Source organism: Lutra lutra, chromosome X, assembly GCF_902655055.1.
Source record: "Lutra lutra chromosome X, mLutLut1.2, whole genome shotgun sequence".
Lineage (NCBI taxonomy): Eukaryota > Metazoa > Chordata > Mammalia > Carnivora > Mustelidae > Lutra > Lutra lutra.
In genome coordinates, this window is record NC_062296.1 from 49,849,545 (window position 1) to 49,868,255 (window position 18,711).

The 18,711-nt window shown below is 36.8% G+C and overlaps 1 protein-coding gene across 3 annotated transcripts in view; it reads left to right on the forward strand.

The window, feature by feature from the left end:
• LOC125092250 (cationic amino acid transporter 3) overlaps positions 1-18,711 on the forward strand; it is a 311,497-nt gene that overhangs the window by 112,095 nt on the left and 180,691 nt on the right. The gene's annotated exons all lie outside the window — the stretch shown is intronic.

Below are 18,711 nucleotides of genomic sequence, written 5' to 3' on the forward strand. Positions count from 1 at the left end.
TTGTTCTCTTGATCTGTGTATTTATTTTTGTGCCAGACTGTACAATTTTGATGACTACAGCTTTGTAATATAACTTGAAGTCAAGAATTGTGATGCCTCCTGCTTTTCATTTCTTTTTCAAGGTTGCTTTAATTATTCTGGGTGTTTTGTGCTCCATATAGTTTTAGGATTGTTTGGTCTAGCTCTGTGAAAAATGCTGTTGGTATTTTGATAGGGATGGCATTAAGTATGTAGGTCGATTTGGGTAGTACAGACATTTGAATAATATTCATCATTCCAGTTCATGAGGATGGAATGTCTTTCCATTTCTTTTTGTTATCATCAATTTCTTCCATCAGTATTTTATAGTTTTCAGTGTACAGGTCTTTTACCTCTTTGGTTAGGTTGTTTCCTAGATATTGTTTGGTGTAATTGTAAGGGAGATTGTTTTCATACTTTCTCTTTCTGCTTCCTCATTTTTGGTACATAGTAATACAACAGATTTCTGTACATTGGTTTTATATCCTGTGACTTTACAGAAATTGTTTATCAGTTCTAGCAATTTTCTGGTGGAGTCATTTGGGTTTTTTATATGGAGTATCATGTCATCTGCAAATAGTGAAAGTTTGACATCTTCCTTGCTAATTTGGATGCCTTTTATTTCCTTTTATGGTCTGATTGCTGAGGCTAGGACTTCCAGTACTATGTTAAATAGCGGCGGTGAGACTGGACATTCCTGTCTTGTTCTTCACTATAGAGGGAAAGCTCTCAGTTTTTCCCCATTGAGGATGATTTAGCTATGGATTTTTCATACATGGCCTTTATTGTGTTGAGGTATGTTCCCTCTAAACCTACTTTGTTGAGGGTTTTTTATTTAAAGATTTTAATTTATTTGACAGACAGAGATCACAAGTAGGCAGAGAGGCAGACAGAGAGAGAGGGGGAAGCAGGCTCCCTGCAGAGCACAGGAGCCCGATGTGGGGCTCGATCCCAGGACACTGGGACCACGACCTGAGCCGAAGGCAGAGGCTTTAACCTACTGAGCCACCCAGGTGCCCCTGTTGAGGGTTTTTATCATGAATGGATGTTGTACTTTGTCAGGTGCTTTTTCTGGATCTGTTAAAAAGATCATATGGTTCCTATCCTTTCTTTTATTAATGTGGTGTATCACCTTGATTGATTTGTGAATACTGAATGCCCTTGCAGCCCAGGAATAAATCCCACTTGATCATGGTGGATGACTTTTTTAATGTATTGTTGGATTCAGCATGCTAGTATTTTATTGAGAGTTTTTCATTCATGTTCATCAGATCTCTTGGCCTGTAGTCCTCTTTTTTTAGTGGAGTCCTTATCTGGTTTTGAAATGGGGATAATGCTGGCCTCATAGAATGAATTTGGAAGTTTTCCTTTTTTTTTTTTTTTTGTTTTTTGGAATAGTTTGAGAAGAATAGGTATTAACTCTTCTTTAAATGTCTGGTAAAATTACCCTGTGAAGCCATCTGGCCCTGGACTTTTGTTTGTTGGATGTTTTTGGATTACTGATTCAGTTGTTTTGCTGGTTATCTATCTGTTCAAGTTTTTGGTTTCTTCTGTTTCAGTTGTGGTTGTTTATATGTTTCTAGGAATTTATCCATTTCTTCCAGGTTGTCCAATTTGTTGGCATATAGCTTTTCATAATGTTCTATTATAATTATTTGTATTTCTGTGGTGTTGGTTATTTCTCCTATGTCATTTGTGATTTCCTTTGTTTGAGTCTTTTCTCTTTTCCTTTTGATAAGTCTGGATAGAGGTTATAAATTTTATTAATTTTTAAAAATATGTTATTTATTTATTTACGAAAGAGACACAGAGAGCGTGAACATGAGTTGGCGGGGAAAGAGCATAGGAGAGGGAGAAGCTCACTTCCCACTGAACAGGGACCCTGACATGGAGCTTGATCCCAGGACTCCAGGATCATGACCTCGGCCAAAGGCAAATGCTTAACTGCCTGAGCCACCCAGGCGCCCCAAATTTTATTAATTTTTTTCAGAGAACCAGGTCCTGGTTTCATTGATCTGCTCTGTTTTTTTTTTTTTTTTTTTTTTAGTTTCTGTATCATTTATTTTTGCTCTAATCTTTATTATTTCCTACCTTTTGCTGGCTTTAGGCTTTGTTATTCTTTCTTAGTTCTTTAGGTGTAGGGTTAGGTTGTTTTTTGAGAATTTTTTTGATTCTTGAGATCTGTATTGCTATATACTTCCCTCTTTTTTTAATAATTTTTTTTCTTATGTGGATGGTTTAGTCTGGTTTCCATTTTTGATTTGCCTTTTTTAAAAAAAATGGCTTGTTTGTTTGAGAAAGACACCACGAGAGAGGGAACACAAATGGGGAGTGAGAGGGAGAAGCAGGCCTTGTGCTGAGCACAGAGCCTGACGCAGGGCTCAACCCCAGGACCCTGGGATTATGACTCGAATTGAAGGCAAACACTTAACCAACTGAGCCATCTAGGTGCCCCATACTTCCCTGTTAGAACCACTTTTGCTGCATCCCAAAGCTTTTGTACTGACCTATTTTCAATCTCGTTTGTTTGTTCTTTGATTTCCTGGTTGACCCATTCATTGTTTAGTGGCGTGTTTTTTAATTAGTGGTTTTTCCAAACTTTTTCTTGTGGTTGACTTGTAGTCTCATAGTTTTGCCATCAGTAAAGGTGCATAGCATGATTTTAGTCTTTTTGTATTTGATGAGGCCTATTTCATGACCTAATATGTGATCTATTCTGAGAATGTTGCATGTGCACTTGAAAAGAATGTGTATTCTGCTATTTCAGAATGGAATGTTCTGAATATATCTGTTAAGTCCGTCTGGTCTAGTGCATCATTCAAAGCCCTTCTTTTCTTGTTGATCTGCTTAGATGATCTGTCCATTGCTGTGAGTGGTGGATTAAAGTCCCTTAAATTTCTGTGTTATTGCCAATGAGTTCCTTTGTGTTTGTGATTTATTGTTTTATATATTTGGGTGCTCCCAAGTTGGGTGCATGAGTATTTACAATTGTTAGATCTTCCTGGTGGATTGTCCCCTTTATTATTATGTAGTGCCCTTCTTTGTTGTTAAAGTCTTTGCTTTAAAGTACAGTTTGTCTTACATAAATATTGCTATTCTTTTTTAAAAATATCCATTTGTGTGATAGATGTGTCTTCATCTCCTCACTTTTAATCTGCAGGTGTCTTTAGGTCTAAAATGATTCTCATATAGGCAGCATGTAGATGGGACTTGTTTTCTTATCCATTGTGACACTTTATATTTTGATTCAAGCATTTAGTCCATTTACATTCACAGTAATTATTGATAGAAATGTATTCAGTACCATTTTATTGCTTTGTTTTATCATTGTTACTGAAGATTTTCCTTGTTCCTTTCTAGCCTTTGTCATTTTTTAAAATCTTTCTTTCCCACTCAAAGAGTCCCCTTTAATATTACTTGCAGGGCTGGTTTAGTGGTCACGAACTCCTTTAGTTGTTGTTTTCTGGAAAACTCTTTTTCCTATTCTGAATGATAGCCTTGCTGGATACAGTGTTCTTTTTTTTTTTTTTTTTAAAGATTTATTTATTTATTTGACAGACAGAGATCACAAGTAGGCAGAGAGGCAGGCAGAGAGAGGAGGAAGCAGACTCCCTGCTGAGCAGAGAGCCCCATTCGGGGCTCTCGATCCTAGAACCCTGGGATCATGACCTGAGCCGAAGGCAGAGGCTTTAACCCACTGAGCCACCGAGGCGCCTCTGGATACAGTGTTCTTAGCTACAGATTTTTCCCATTCAGCATGTTGAATATATCATGCCACTCCCTTCTGGCTTTCCACATTTTTGTTAAGAAATCTCCAGCTAGCCTTATGGTTTTTTTTTTCTTGTAAATTAAGGACTTTTTTTGTCTTGCCATTTTAAAGATTTTTCCCTTATCACTGTATTTTTCCAATTTAATTATAATATGTCTTGGTGTTGGCCTGTTTTGTTGATTTGGATGGGAGTCCTCTGTGCCTCCTGGATCTGGGTGTCTCTTTCTTTCCCCAGATTCGGGAATGTTTTAACTGTTGTTACTTGAAATAAATTTTCAGCTCCCTTTTCTCTTTCTTCTTCTTCTGGAACTCTTAAAATACAAATGATTCATGGAGTCACTGAGTTCCCTTTGTCTATTCTCATGTTGCAGAATTCTTCTTTCTCTCTTTTGTTCAGCTTTATTATTTTCCATTATTTTGTCTTCTAGGTCACTAATTTGTTCCTCTGTTTCTTTTCACCTGCTGGTCATGAAGCCTGTTTTCAATTCTTCATTTCTGTTTCTTTTTTATTTCATTTATTTACTTTTTTTTTTAAATTTAAATCTTAGTTTACCATGCAGTGCAATATTGGTTTCTGGAGTAGACTTCAGTGATTCATCGCTTACATACAACTTTCAGTGCTCATAACAAGTGCCCTCTTTTTTTTTTTTTTTTTTTTGGAAGATTTTATTTATTTGAGAGAGAGAGAGAGGGAACAAGTAGGGGTGGGCAGCAGAGGGAGAGGGAGAAGCAGGCTCCCTTCTGAGCAGCGAGCCTGACGTTGGGCCCGATCCCAAGACCCCAGGATCATGACCTGAGCTGAAGGCAGATGCTTAACTGACTGAGCCACCCAGACACCCCAGCAAGTGCTCTCTTTAATATACATCATCCTTATTGATTCCCCCCACCTCCCTCCCATCAACCCTCAGTTTGTTCTCTATCGTTAAGAATCTCTTATGGTTTGTTTCCCTCTCTCCTTCCCCCTCCTTCCCATTCATCTGTTTTGTGTCTTCAATTAAACAAAGGAGTGAGATCATACAGTATTTGTCTTTCTCTGACTGATATTTCACTTAGCATAATATACTCTGACTCCACTGATGTCATTGCAAATGGCAAGATTTCATCCCTTTTGATTGCTGAGTAATATTCTGTTATAGAAATACACACACACACACACACACACCCGCATCTTTATCCATTCATCAGTCAATGGACATTTGGACTCACTCCGTAATTTGGCTATTGTTGATAATGCTGCTGTAAACATGGGGGTGCATGAACCCCTTTGAATCTGTAGTTCTGTGTCCTTTGGATAAATACCTAGTAGTGCAATTACTGATTGTAGGGTAGTTCTATTTTTAACTTTTTGAGAAAACTCCATATTATTTTCCAGAGTGGCTGGACCAGTTTGCATTCCCACCAACAGTTTAAGAGGGTTCCCCTGCCTCTGCATGACTGAGTCTTTTTTCAAAAAATTATTTATATATTTGTCAGAGAGAGAGAGAGAGAGAGAAAACACAAGGTGGGGAGCGGCAGGCAGAGGTTGAAGCAGGCTCCCCGCCAAATAAGGAGCCCGATGCAGGACTCGATCCCAGGACCCAGGGATCATGACCCAAGTCAAAGGCAGACAGCCAGCTGACTGAGCCACCCAGGCATCCTGATTGTTTTTTAACTCTTTCATCACTGTGGTAAGGGTCTTACTGATGTCTTCTATTCTTTTCTCAAATCCAGTGAGTATTCTTGTGACTATTGCTTTAAATTCTTCATCAGGCATGTTACTTATAACTTTTCACTTAGTTCTCTGGCCATGGGCTTAACTTGTTCTTTAATTTTGGATAAATTCTTCCATCTTTTTGCATTTTGCCAAAATCTCTGCCTTCTCTGTGTTAGGAAAGCCAGTTATTTCTCCTGCTCCATTTCCAGTATGGCCTCTTCTTTCCCTTTAGTTGTAGAGTTTGTTCTGCGAGTCTTAAGGTTGATTTCTCTGGTATTTAGGATGATTTTTTAGTTATCTAATTGTGTTTGTGGGAGGAAATGAGCCTAGGGACCTCCTACTCCACTGCTATCCTCCTCTTTTAAACTGACACATTGTAGAATTTTTTCCCAAGAGATTAGAAGCATAAAAATGGATAGTTGATTAAACAGTACTAAATTTCCCAAACAGACCATTTACTTGAATTATAATCATGTGGATGAATTACTTAATGCTGAAAAACTTTTTTAACATTACATTTTTAAATTTAAAAATATTAATAGAAATAAACACTTTCAAAAATTGCATGCTTTTTATATTTGCTAAGATACTATTTCTTTCCCCCTCTCTCGCCTCCCCAAAAAAACAGGGCAGAACTGAGGAGATTGCATACCAGCTATATGCCTTCTTGCCAGCATGTCTCTTTGTTCACTGACTGCAAAAGTTGTAGTTTTCATAGCAATTATTGCTATTATTCCTGAATTACCATATTTAATAGCCTGGACATACCTAAATTGGGTACATTAGGATTTCAGTGGCACTGTACACTTAAAAAGGTTTTATTTGGAAATAATTTCAAAGTTACAGAAAAGTTACAAGAGTAAGAATAGTTTAGAGAATACCTATATATATGGGATGCCTGGGTGGCGCAGTTGGTTACCCTTCTGATCTTGGTTTAGGCTCACGTTGTGATCTCATAATTGAACCCTGCATTGGGCTCAGTGCTTAGCTCAGAGTCTGCTTCAGATTCTTTCCCTCTCCAGCTTCTCCTCACCTGGCAGTTGCTGTCTCTCTCTCTCTCAAATAAATAAAATCTTAAAAAAAAAAAAAAAGCCTGTATATACTTTACCTAGATTCACCTGTTATTAATATTTCTGCACTCTTCCCATATTACTGAGGGAATATAACCCATAATATATCCATATTATTGAGGGATTTAATGTATATTATATACCCACAATAATGAGCTTTATAGCGTTTTTTTCTTTTCAGTATAGGATTACTCTAGGATCAGGTATTCTGTTTATTTGTCATGTCTCCTTAGTCTTCTGTAGTCAACATTTCCACAACCTTTTTTTTTTTATTTTTGTGTCATTGACATGTTGGAAGAATACGCTAGCTTCCAATCTTGTTTAAACTGAAAGTTCTTCATTTGAGGTTTTTTTTTCCTTCATTTGAGGTTTATGTTGTGATTAGATTCAGTTTATAATTTTGTGACTGGAGTACGACATATGATGATACTGTGTCCCTTCTCAGGGAATCTCATGTGGAAGCCCATGATGTCCATCTGCTCTTGATTGGTGATGTTAATATTGATCACCTGGGCAAAAGTGTTGCCCAGTTGCTTCATTGTGTATTTTTGTATATATTGTATATTTTTCTCATGGAACTAATAGAGGGTGGGGAGGCTTAAGATTGTTCATATACCCTGTTTCTCATTAAAATTTCCCTTTAGAGCTCGTGCTCTTGCTTAAACCAGTCTTACGATTATTACCAAATGATCATTTTTTTAAAAAGATTTTATTTATTTATTTATTTATTTGTCAGAACGAGAGAGAGAGTGAGAGAGTGTGTGAGTGTGGGCGCACAAGCAGGCAGAATGGCAGGTAGAGGCAAAGAGAGAAGCAGGCTTCCTGCCGAGCAAGGAGCCTGATGCGGAACTCAATCCCAGAATCTTGGGATCATGACCTGAGCTGAAGGCAGCGGCTCAACTGACTCAGCCACCCAGGTGTCCCCCAAATGATCGTTTTTAAGAAATTTTTATTTTTAAGTAATCTTTACACCCAATGTGAGGCTCGAACTCACAACCCTGGCATCAGGAGTCACATGCTATACTGACTGAGGCAGCCAGGCACCCTGCCAAATGATCATTTTTCAACTTTTAGCATACCCTCCACGTTTACCAGTTGGCAGTCCGCATTCAACTATAAACATTCATTCAATATTTATTTATTATTTATTTACTTATATTTATTATTTTATTACTTATTGGCTTATTTCATTTATTATCAGTATGGATTTGTATATTCCTATTTTTTCAATTGATTCATAATTATTCTTATTAATTACCAGTTTTGTTGTGATATAATTAACATAAAATAAACTGCCCATATTTAAAGTATAAAATTTGATGACTTTTAACATATGTATATACCTGTGAAACAATCACCACAATCAGGATAGTGCATATATACCTCACTCCTCAAAGTCTCTTCCTATCCTTTTGTCAACTCTCTCTCCCACTTTTCCTTGAATAACAGCTGATCTGCTTTCTGTCATCATAGATTAGTTTGTATTTTCTAGAGACTTATACAAATGAAATCATAGAGAATATATTCTTGTTTTATGTGGCTTTGCTCCCTCAGCATAATTATTCTGAGATTCATTCATGTTGTGTGTGTGCATGGTTTATTCCCGTATTGTTGAGTAATACCTCATTTCATGGCTATGTGCCGCAGTTGCTCTCTAATCTACTTTGTCTTTATTATTATAGTTGCTTTAGCTTCCATTGAAATGTTAGCATTGTATATCTTGTGTCCTTTTCATTACTCAGGTCTTTGTGTTTAAAGAGCATGTCTTGTATGTCTTGCTTCTTTTGTTGAATCTGACAATCTCTGTCTTTCAACTGTGGTGTTTAAAATGTTTACATACGATGTGATTATTGATCTGGTTAAGTTTGAGTTTATCATCTTGTTGATTTTCTAATTGTCCAGTTTAGTGGTTTATTCCCTTCTTTCTTTTTCTAACTTCTTTTGGATTATTAGAATATTCTTTCAAAATAGTGAATGAAAGCTGTGTAATTTTTATACCAACCTCCTGAAGAATTTGTTTTGGAATATTATGAAAAGATTCTAATGATTATCTAGAAGAATAAGCAGTGAGACTAGCCAAGGAAATTTTGAAGAGAGTAATTAGAAAGGCCTTGTCATAGCACATATTTGAGTAATTTTTAAGATTCACTTTTATTTCTTTTGTTGGGTTTTTAGTTATAACTCTTTGTTTTGGTATTGTAGTGGCTTCTTTAGTGTTTATACTATATAGCTTATCTTGGTCTACCTTCATATGTCATCATAATATACTTCTGTATCTCCCAGCCTGACCTGTATGCTATTGTTGTGCATTTTACTTTTACATATGATATAAAATTTATAATATGTCTTATGATTTTTGTTTGTTTTGTCAATTTTCCTTTTAAAATGATAATAAAAAATAAAATCTTACATATTTACACATGTAGTTACCATTTCAAATGATTTTTATTCCTTTGTATATATTGAAATTTCTATCTTACATTATTTTTCTTCTGCTTGAAGAACATTGTGTTAGGATTCACCAGAGAAACCATAGGAGATATCTATATTTATGTTTATGTCTGTGTGTATATCTACATGTATACCTATATAGTTGTATATAGGTATGGAAAGAGAGGGTTGGGGGGAGATGATAAGGAATTGTCTCACACCCTTGTGAGGCTGGTGAGTGTTAAGATCTGCAGGGTGAGTTGGTTAGCTGGAGACTCAAGACAGCTGATAATGTAGTTCCAGTCTGAGTCCAGAGGCCTGAGAACCAGGAGAGCCAATGATGTAGTTTCAGATTGAAGGCTGGCAAACTTGAAACTCAAGAAGAGCCAGTGTTTTAGTTCTAGTCCAAAGGCAGAATAAAGCCAGTGTCCCAGTTCAAAATCTGTAAGTCAGGAAGAGTTCTCTCTTACTCAGGGAAGGGTCAGCATTTTTTTTCTGTTCAAGCTTTCACCTGATTGGATAAGTCCTACTCACATCATGGAGGTCAATCTTCTTTACTCAGTCTACTGATTTGAATGTTAATATCATCCAGAAACACAAAGACCCAGGATAATGTTTGACAGAATATCTAGGTACCCTGTGACCCAGTCAAGTTGGCACATAAAATTAACCATTTCAGACATCTTTTAACATTTCTTGTAGTGTTGCTGTACCGATGAGGACTAATTTCAACATTTATATGCTTAGAAATATCTTCACATTCTTTCTTTTAAAAAAGCTCTATTTTGCAATAGTTATAGATTCATAGGAAGTTACAAAAGTAGTACAAATAATAATAAAATAATAAATAATAAATAAATAATAAAATAATAAAAGCAATCATGGTTAGGATTCAGAAGAAAATTTTACCATCTCTCCCGCAGATCGCACAAGGTCCTGTGTGTCCTTCCCCAAGTTTCCTCTAATGATTACCTGCTGCATTACTGTAATATAGCAAAACCAGTAAATTGTCACTGGTATAGTGTATGTGTATAGGTCTGTGCCATCTTATCCCATGTGTAGATTCATGTAACTACCATGGCAGTAAGATACAGAACTATTTCATCATTCCAGACATTTCTCTCATGTTACCTTTTAATACACACTCACACATGGCCTCATGTCTAAGCCCTTGCAGTCTCTATTTTTCATCTCTGTAATATTGTCATTCCAAGAATATTAAGCAGTTTGTGACCTTTTGAGATTGGCTTTTTTCACTTAGCATAATACCCCTGAAACCCATCCAACTTCCTGTGTATCAATAGTTGGTTTCTTTCATTGCCGAGTAGTGCATGGTATAGATGGAATCAGTTTGTTTAACCATTCACCTGTGAAAGGAGATCTTGGTTGTTTTCAGATTCTGCTATTATAAATAAACTTGTTATGAAAATTTGTGTATAGGTTTTTGTGTGGATATAAGTTTTCATTTTCCTGGGATAAATGCCTGGTGTGTGATTCTGGGATTATTTGGTTTTTAAGAAATTGCCCAACTGTTTTCAAGAGTGGTTGTATTGGGGCACCTCCTGTTTTTGGTTTTGGCTCAGGTAGTGATATCAAGGTCATGATATTGAGTCCCACGTTGGGCTCCATGCTCAGTGTCTTCTTGAGATTCTCTCTGCCCTTCACCCCCATGCTCGCTGTCTCTTTCTATAGTAAATAAATATGTCTTGAGAAAAAGAGCAGCTGTACCATTTTGCATTTCAACCAATGATCTATGAGAGTTCTAATTTCTCTGCATTTTTCCTAGCATTTGGTATTGTCACTGTTTTTTATATTTTAGCCCTATTAATAGGAATGTGGTGGTTTTAATTCATGCTTTCCTAATGACTAATGTTACTGAACACCTTTGTATGTGCTCCTTTTTTGTGAAATGTCTCTTCATATCTCTTGTCCATTTAATAATTGGATTGTTCAATTTTTTACTGTTAAGTTTGAGAGTTCTTTATATATTCATGTTAAGAGTTCTTTGTCGGGGCGCCTGGGTGGCTCAGTGGGTTAAGCCGCTGCCTTCGGCTCAGGTCATGATCTCAGAGTCCTGGGATCGAGTCCCGCATCGGGCTCTCTGCTCTCTCGGGGAGCCTGCTTCCTCCTCTCTCTCTGCCTGCCTCTCTGCCTGCTTGTGATCTCTGTGTCAAATAAAAAAAAAAAAAAAAGAGTTCTTTGTCACATATCTGGTTTACAAATATCTCCCAGTGTGTAGACTGTCTTTCCAGCTTCTTCATGGTTTGTTTTAAGGCCTAGGATATAGTATATATTGGTAAATATTCTGCGAATACTTTAAATATGTGTGTTCAGCTCTTTTTGGGTGGAGTGTTCTGTAAATGTCAGTTAGATTCTCTTGATTGATGATATTGTTGAGTTCTTCTATATCTTTACTGAGTTTTTATCTAGTTCTATGAATTTTTGAGGCAGAAGTGTTGAAGTCTCCAACAATAGTTGTATTTCTATAAGTTGCTACTTCAAATATTTTGCAGCTCTTTTGTTTGGTGCATACATATTTAAAGTTACTATTTCTTCTTGGTGGATTGACCCTTTTCTCATCATACCATGTTCTTCTCAGTTCCTGATAATTTTTTTTGTGCTACAGTCTACTTTATCTGATGTTAATATAACCATTCCTGCTTTCATATTTTTTTAAATATTCATATTTTTTTATTTGTTTATTTGACAGAGATCACAAGTAGGCAGAGCGAGAAAGAGGGAAGCAGGCTCCCTGCTGAGCAGAGAGCCCGATGCAGGACTCGATCCCAAGACCCTGAGATCATGACCTGAGCCAAAGGCAGCGGCTTAACCCACTGAGCCACTCAGGCACCCCTGCTTTCATATTTAAAAATTTTTCATAACATAGAATTTACCAGCTTACCAATTTTAAGTGTATAGTTGAGTGGCATTTAGTATATTTATATTTTGCAACCATCACTACCATCCATCTCTAGAAGTTTTCCTCTTACAAAATGTAAACGTGTATCCATTAAATAATAATTCCCCACTTTCTTTTCCCTTTAGTTCCTGGCAGTCACCATTCTTTCTGTCCCTTAATTTGGCTCTTCTAGATATCTCATATAAATGAAATCAAACACTGTCTTTTTGTGACTGACATATTTCATGTATCACAATGTCCACAAGTTTCACCTATGTTATAATATGTATCATAATTTTTTTCCTTATTAAGGCTGAACTAGTATTCCTTTGTATGTATGTCCAACATTTTGTTTATCCATTTATTCATTGATGAACATGTTGGTTATTTTTACCTTTGGCTATGTGAATAATGCTGCTGTGAATGTGTCTATACACATAGGTGATTGCTTCCCTGCTTTCAGTTGTTTTGGTTGTAAGTGTAGAAGTCTCTAATGAATTTTTGAACATGTGAAATATAGTTATGAAATGCAGGCAAGTTACCTGGAAAGAAGTTGATCCTGCTGTTCCTAGTACTCCTGCTTTCAAAGTATGAATTGTTAGTTTATCTTTAATGAAAGTTAATCTTTTGTTTAAAGATTTTATTTATTTGACAGAGATCAAAAGTAGGCAGAGAGGCACGCAGATGGGGGGGGGAGGCAGGTTCCCTGCTGAGCAGAGAGCCCGAAGTGGGGCTCGATCGGAGGACCCTGGGATCATGACCTGAGCCGAAGACAGAGGCTCTAACCCACTAAATCACCCAGGCACCCCGAAAGTTAATCTTTTAGAATCCTATACAACCTTGACTGATGTCATGGCCCTACAAAGAAACTGTTTGCTTTTGCCGTATGTCCATGAGGTATCACTCTTTTGGCTATTTTTATTTTGATTTTTTGGATTATCAGTTCTTGGACCATATGAGTAGTGTAAATTTGAACTCCATATCTACATGAGGTCAGAGCCTGTTAAAAAATTCTCCAGGCCAAAAGAAAATTTATCTGGGTGAATAAATTTTTTGGCCTTATTTAGAGATTAGGCAGAAGAGAAACAAATTTCATTTACCATTAGATTTTTTTTAAATATATATGTATTTTTAAAGATTTTACTTATTTATTTGACAGAGAGAGATTACAAGTAGGCAGAGAGACAAGCAGAAGGGAAGGAGGAAGCAGGCTCCCCGCTGAGCAGAGAGCCCGGTGCAGGCCTTGATTCCAGGACCCTGAGGTCATGACCTGAGCTGAAGGCAGAGGCTTAACCCACTGAGCCGCCCAGGCGCCCTACCATTAGATTTAAAAAAAAGATTTTATTTACTTATTTGAGAGAATACGAGTGGGGCAGAGTAGAGGGAAAAGGAGAAGCAGACTCCTTGCTGAGCAGGGAGCCCAATGCAGGGCTTGAACCCAGGACCATGGGATCATGACCTGAGCTGAAGGTGGATGCGTAACTGACTGAGCCACCTAGGTCCCCCATATACCATTAGATTTTTTTTTTAAAGATTTTATTTATTTATTTGACACAGAGAGAGAGATCACAAGTAGGCAGAGCAGCAGGCAGGGGTGGGGGAGCAGGCTCCCTGCTGAGCAGAGAGTCCGACGCAGGGCTCGATCCCAGGACCCTGAGATCATGACCCGAGCCGAAGGCAGAGGCCCAACCCACTGAGCCACCCAGGCGCCCCTACCATTAGATTTTTTTTTTTTTTTTAGATTTTATTTATTTGACAGAGAGAAATCACAAGCAGGCAGAGAGGCAGGCAGAGAGGGAGGAGGAAGCAGGCTCCCCACCGAGCAGAAAGCCCGACGCGGGGCTCGAACCCAGGACCCGGGATCATGACCTGAGCCGAAGGCAGCGGCTCAACCCACTGAGCCACCCAGGTGCCCCAACCTACCATTAGATTTTTAAAAGAAAAAAAAATCTTAGGAAACTCACCATTCCCACTCAGTTCACTTCTCCATGTTTTTATGCCTCACTGAAATATTTCTTTTTTTTTTTTTAACTTTTCAGAGTCCTCAGGTTGTTACTTTGTATATCTTGTTCAGAGTTTTTAGTTGTTATTAGTAGAAGATTTAGGAGCAATGCTCCATTTTGGCTGGAACTGAACTTACAGTAAAAAATTTAAATATCTGTTCTTGGAGGGAAATTAAAATTTGATAGCTTTATGTTGTTTCATAAGGTTATTTTTGAAAATTTATTGGTACAATGAAATTGAAAAAGTCTTGGATGCTTCAACAAGCCCCCAAAAGCACAAGCAAAAAGGAAAATTAGATAAAATTGGGCTGCATTAAAGTAAAAAGTTTTGCTTCAAATAAAATTATCAAGAAAGTGAAAATATGACCCATGGGATCCTTCCAATAAAATGGGAGAAAAATGTTTGCAAATTATATATTTGATAAGTGTCTACTTTCCAGAATAAATAAGAAAACTCTTACTACTCACTAGTAAGACAAACAGCTAATTAAAAATGAACAACAGATCTGAGTAGACATTTCTTCAAAGGAAATATATATACCAATGGCCAATAAGCACATGGAAAGGTGCTCGACATCATTAATTATCAGAGAAATGAAAATCAAAAGAACAGTGAGGAATCACTTCACACTAATATTACTATAATTTAAAAAATGGACAAAAACAGTTGTTTGTATGAATGTAGAATAATTACAACCTATGTATACTCCTGGCAGGAATGTAAAATGGTACAGCCACTTTGGAAAACAATTTGGCAGTTCCTCAAAAAGTTAAACATTGAGTTACCGTATGATCCAGCAAATCCATTCCTAGTTATATGCTTAAAAGAACTGAAAATGTGTCTGCACAAAAACTTCTGTATGAATGTTTCTAGCACCCTTACTTACAATAGCCAAATGATGGAAACAGCCCAGATGTCTATCAACTGATGAATGGATAAATAATGAATGGTATATCCATATACTAGAATATTACTCAGCTATAAAAATGAACATAGTACTGATACATGCTACAATATTAATGAACCTTGAAAATATGATGCTAATTGAAGGAAATCATCCACAGAAGAACACATATTATATCATTCTATTTATATGAAATGTCTAAAATAGGCAAATATATATATAGACATAAAGTAGAATGGGGGAAATAGAGAATGACTACTGAAGGGTACAGGGTTTCTTTTTGAGGTGATGAAAATGTTCTAAAACTGACTTGTGATTGTGTATATACTAAAAACTGTTGAGTTGTGTGCTTTAAATGAGTGAATTGTATGGTATATAAATTATAACTCAGTGAAACTGTTACCCTAACAAAGGTCCTATGATAAATTTTCTTTCCTATGAGATGATATTAGAAGCCAGAATGTGGATAAGGTTCCTAAAGGAGAGAGTATAGACATAAAAAGTACTTAGTTTTCTAGGAGCTGAACTTTAGGAATGACTCACAGTAAAGGGCTAGGGGGATAAAAAGAACACATTAAAGAGGTAAAATACCCACCAGATTGGCAAAAACTTAAAAGTCTGATGTGGAACACTGGGAATTCTCATCTACAACTGATGTCAGTGTAAAGTGGTATACCACTTTGGAATTGGAAGTATGAGTCTTACTACTTTGTTCTTTATAAAGAATATTTTGGCCATTCTAGAACTCTTGCATTTTCATATGAATTTTGGGGTCATTTTGTCAACTTCTGCAAAGAAGCCCCTGGAAATTTGACAGGGATTGCATTGAATCTGTAGATCAATTTGGGGATTATTGTCATCTTAGCAATATATTAAGTCCTCAATCCAGGAACATGGGAGTTATTTCCATTTAGTTAGGTCTCTAATTTCTTTCAACAATGTTCTGTGGTTTTCATTATTCCAATTTTGAAGTAATTCCAATAGTTTATTTTTCTTTTGTTTCCCTTGCTTCGGGGAACCTATCTAGAAAAAAGTTGCTATAACTGATGTCAGAGAGGTTACTACCTGTGCTCTCTTCTAGGATTTTTATAGTTTCCTGTCTCACATTTAAGTCTTTTATCCATTTTGAATTTATTTTTGTGTATGGTGTAAGAAAGTGGTCCGGTTTCATTCTTCTGCATGTTTCTGTCCTTTGTTGAAGAGAGACTTTTTCTGATTGGATATTCTTTTCTGCTTTGTTGAAGATCAATTGACCATATAGTTGTGGGTTCGTTTCTGGGTTTTCTATTCTGTTCCATTGATCTGTGTGTCTGTTTTGTGCCAGTACCATACTGTTTTGATCACTACAGCTTTATAATATAACTTGAAGTCCTGACTTGTGAGGCCTCCAGCTTTGCTTTTCGTTTTCAAGATTGCTTTCGCTATGGAGGGCCTCTTTTGTGTTTTCATATAAGTTTAGGAATATTTGTTCTAGTTCTGTGTAAAATAACTATTGATGTTTTATAGGAAATAGCATTTTCTATATACAAGATCATGTTATTTGCAAATAGAGATAATTTTACTTCTTCCTTTGTCTGGTTGCCTTTTATCTCTTTTTCTCCCCTAATTGCCTAGCAAGCATGTCTATTATAATTTTGACTAGAAGTAGCAAGAGCAGACTTCTTTTTCTTATTCCTAATCATGCGGAGAAATCTTTCAGTATTTCGCCATTCAGTATGGTGTTAGCTGTGAATTTTTCATAGATGCCCTTTATCAAGTTGAGTAAGTGCCTTCTTCTACTCCTAGTTTTTTGAGCATTGATACAACTATTTGAAGATTTTTATTTATTTACTTGAGACAGAACATGAGTGAGCGAGCAGGTAGAAGAGCACGGGGAGGGGAACAAACTCCATGCTCAACACGGAGTGTGACACAGGGCTTGATCTTTCGACCCTGAGATCAGGGTCGCTTAACTGACTGAGCCACCCAGGCGTGCCATGATACAGCTATTTTGGATAACAGTTTGACATTACTTGATAAAGTTGAACTTAACCATATCCAACCACCCAGCAACTTCACTTCTAGGTATATACTTTGGAAAAAAAGTTGTTGCATTTGTATGCTAGGAGAATTGTACAGAAGCTGATGCCAGGATTGTTCAAAATAGCAGTTGGGTTGAAAATAACTTTGCTGTTTAAAGTAGAATGGATAGATAAATTTTGATATAGTCATGCAATGGAATACTGTACAATAGTCCTCAGACTTTAGCATGCATAAGGATTAACTAGAGTTCCTATTAAAACACAGTGTTTATTACCTTACTAAACAAGTACTAGAATTTATGTTGAAATGGCAGCTTTTCATAATGCAAATCAATAATAATGATTTTATCCATTTTCTTAAAAATAAAATACACACATACGTAGTTTATAGGACCCCACCCATATTTTCTGATTCAGTAGATTTGGGATGAGACCTGCATTTCTGATAAGTTTTCAGTTAATGCTGATCAAGGAATACCTTTTTTTTTTTTTTTAAAGTGGTAGAAAGGATTCTACATTTATTTTTTTTTCTTTTTAAAGATTTTATTTATTTATTTGACAGAGAGAGATCACAAGTTGACAGAGAGGCAGGCAGAGAGAGAGGGAAGCAGGCTTCTTGCTGAGCAGAGAGCCCGATGCGGGACTCGATCCCAGGACCCTGAGATCATGACCTGAGCCGAAGGCAGCGGCTTAACCCACTGAGCCACCCAGGCGCCCAAGGAATACCTTTTGAGGATCTTGGTATACAATAATGAAAACAAATTCCATATATCAACATAAATGAATCTGAAAATCATGACATTGTATGAAAGAAGCAAGTCCAAGAAGAATTTATATTTTTGTTTAAGTGAAGTCAAATGCAGGCAAAACTAAACAATATATTGAGTATCTATAAAGAAGAGAAAGGGAATTACTGCACAAAATTCAAGGTTGTGTTTACCTTTGTGGGTAAGATAGGTGTCTGGCTGGCTCAGTGGGTAGAGCTGTGACTATTGGACTTGAGGTTGTGAATTTGGGCCCCTACGTTGGGTATTTGACAGAGATACAGCAAGGGAGGGAACACAAGCAGGGGGAGTGGGAGAGGGAGAAGCAGGCCTCCCGCTAAGTAGAGAGCCTGATGAAGGGCTCAGTTCTAGGACTCTGGGATCATGACCTGAGCCAAAGGCAGATGCTTAATGACTGAACCACCCAGGTGCCCCCAAATATACAGGAGGCCTATGGTGGTTGTATTCTGTTTCTTTATCTGTGTGATTAGTTCATGGGTGTTTGTTTTATCATTATTCTGTAAACTCTGCATATGTATTTTATATAATCGTGTGTGTGTGTGTGATAAACTTTGAACTAAAAAAATGGCAGACTTATCTTTAAAGCTTGCAGGAGAACTGGACAATAAATAAAAGGCAGGCTGAATGTAGAAAGAGCTTAAGAGATGGCTTATTACAGTAGAAAGATTATATCCCTTAGAGTCAGAAAGTTCTGAATTCAAAGTTCGGTTCTACCACTTAGCAACTATGTCACTGTGTGTAAGTGACTCCAACTGAGCCTCAGCTTTCTCTTCTGCAAAATGGGATTTATGGATAACTTGCCTTGAAAATTTGTTGTATGGATCCTTTTTTCAAATAACTGTTTGGCAAAAAGAAAAAAAAAGTAAGTAGAAATCTAAGGAATAAGAATGAGAAACAATAGTGAGAAAAGTTACAGGAAAGACAAGAATATTAATTATAGGGAGAAAACTAATAGATTTAACAGGTAATTATGATTTCTGAAAGTATAGTTTCAGGAGACAAGGATAGATCCTATAGTGCAAATGTTTATAGAAGTGAATCCATGATTATACAATGAAAGCAGAGTGTTTGTCCATTCTCTGGAGTTGTTTGGTAATGAAATCAAAGGGAAAACCAGA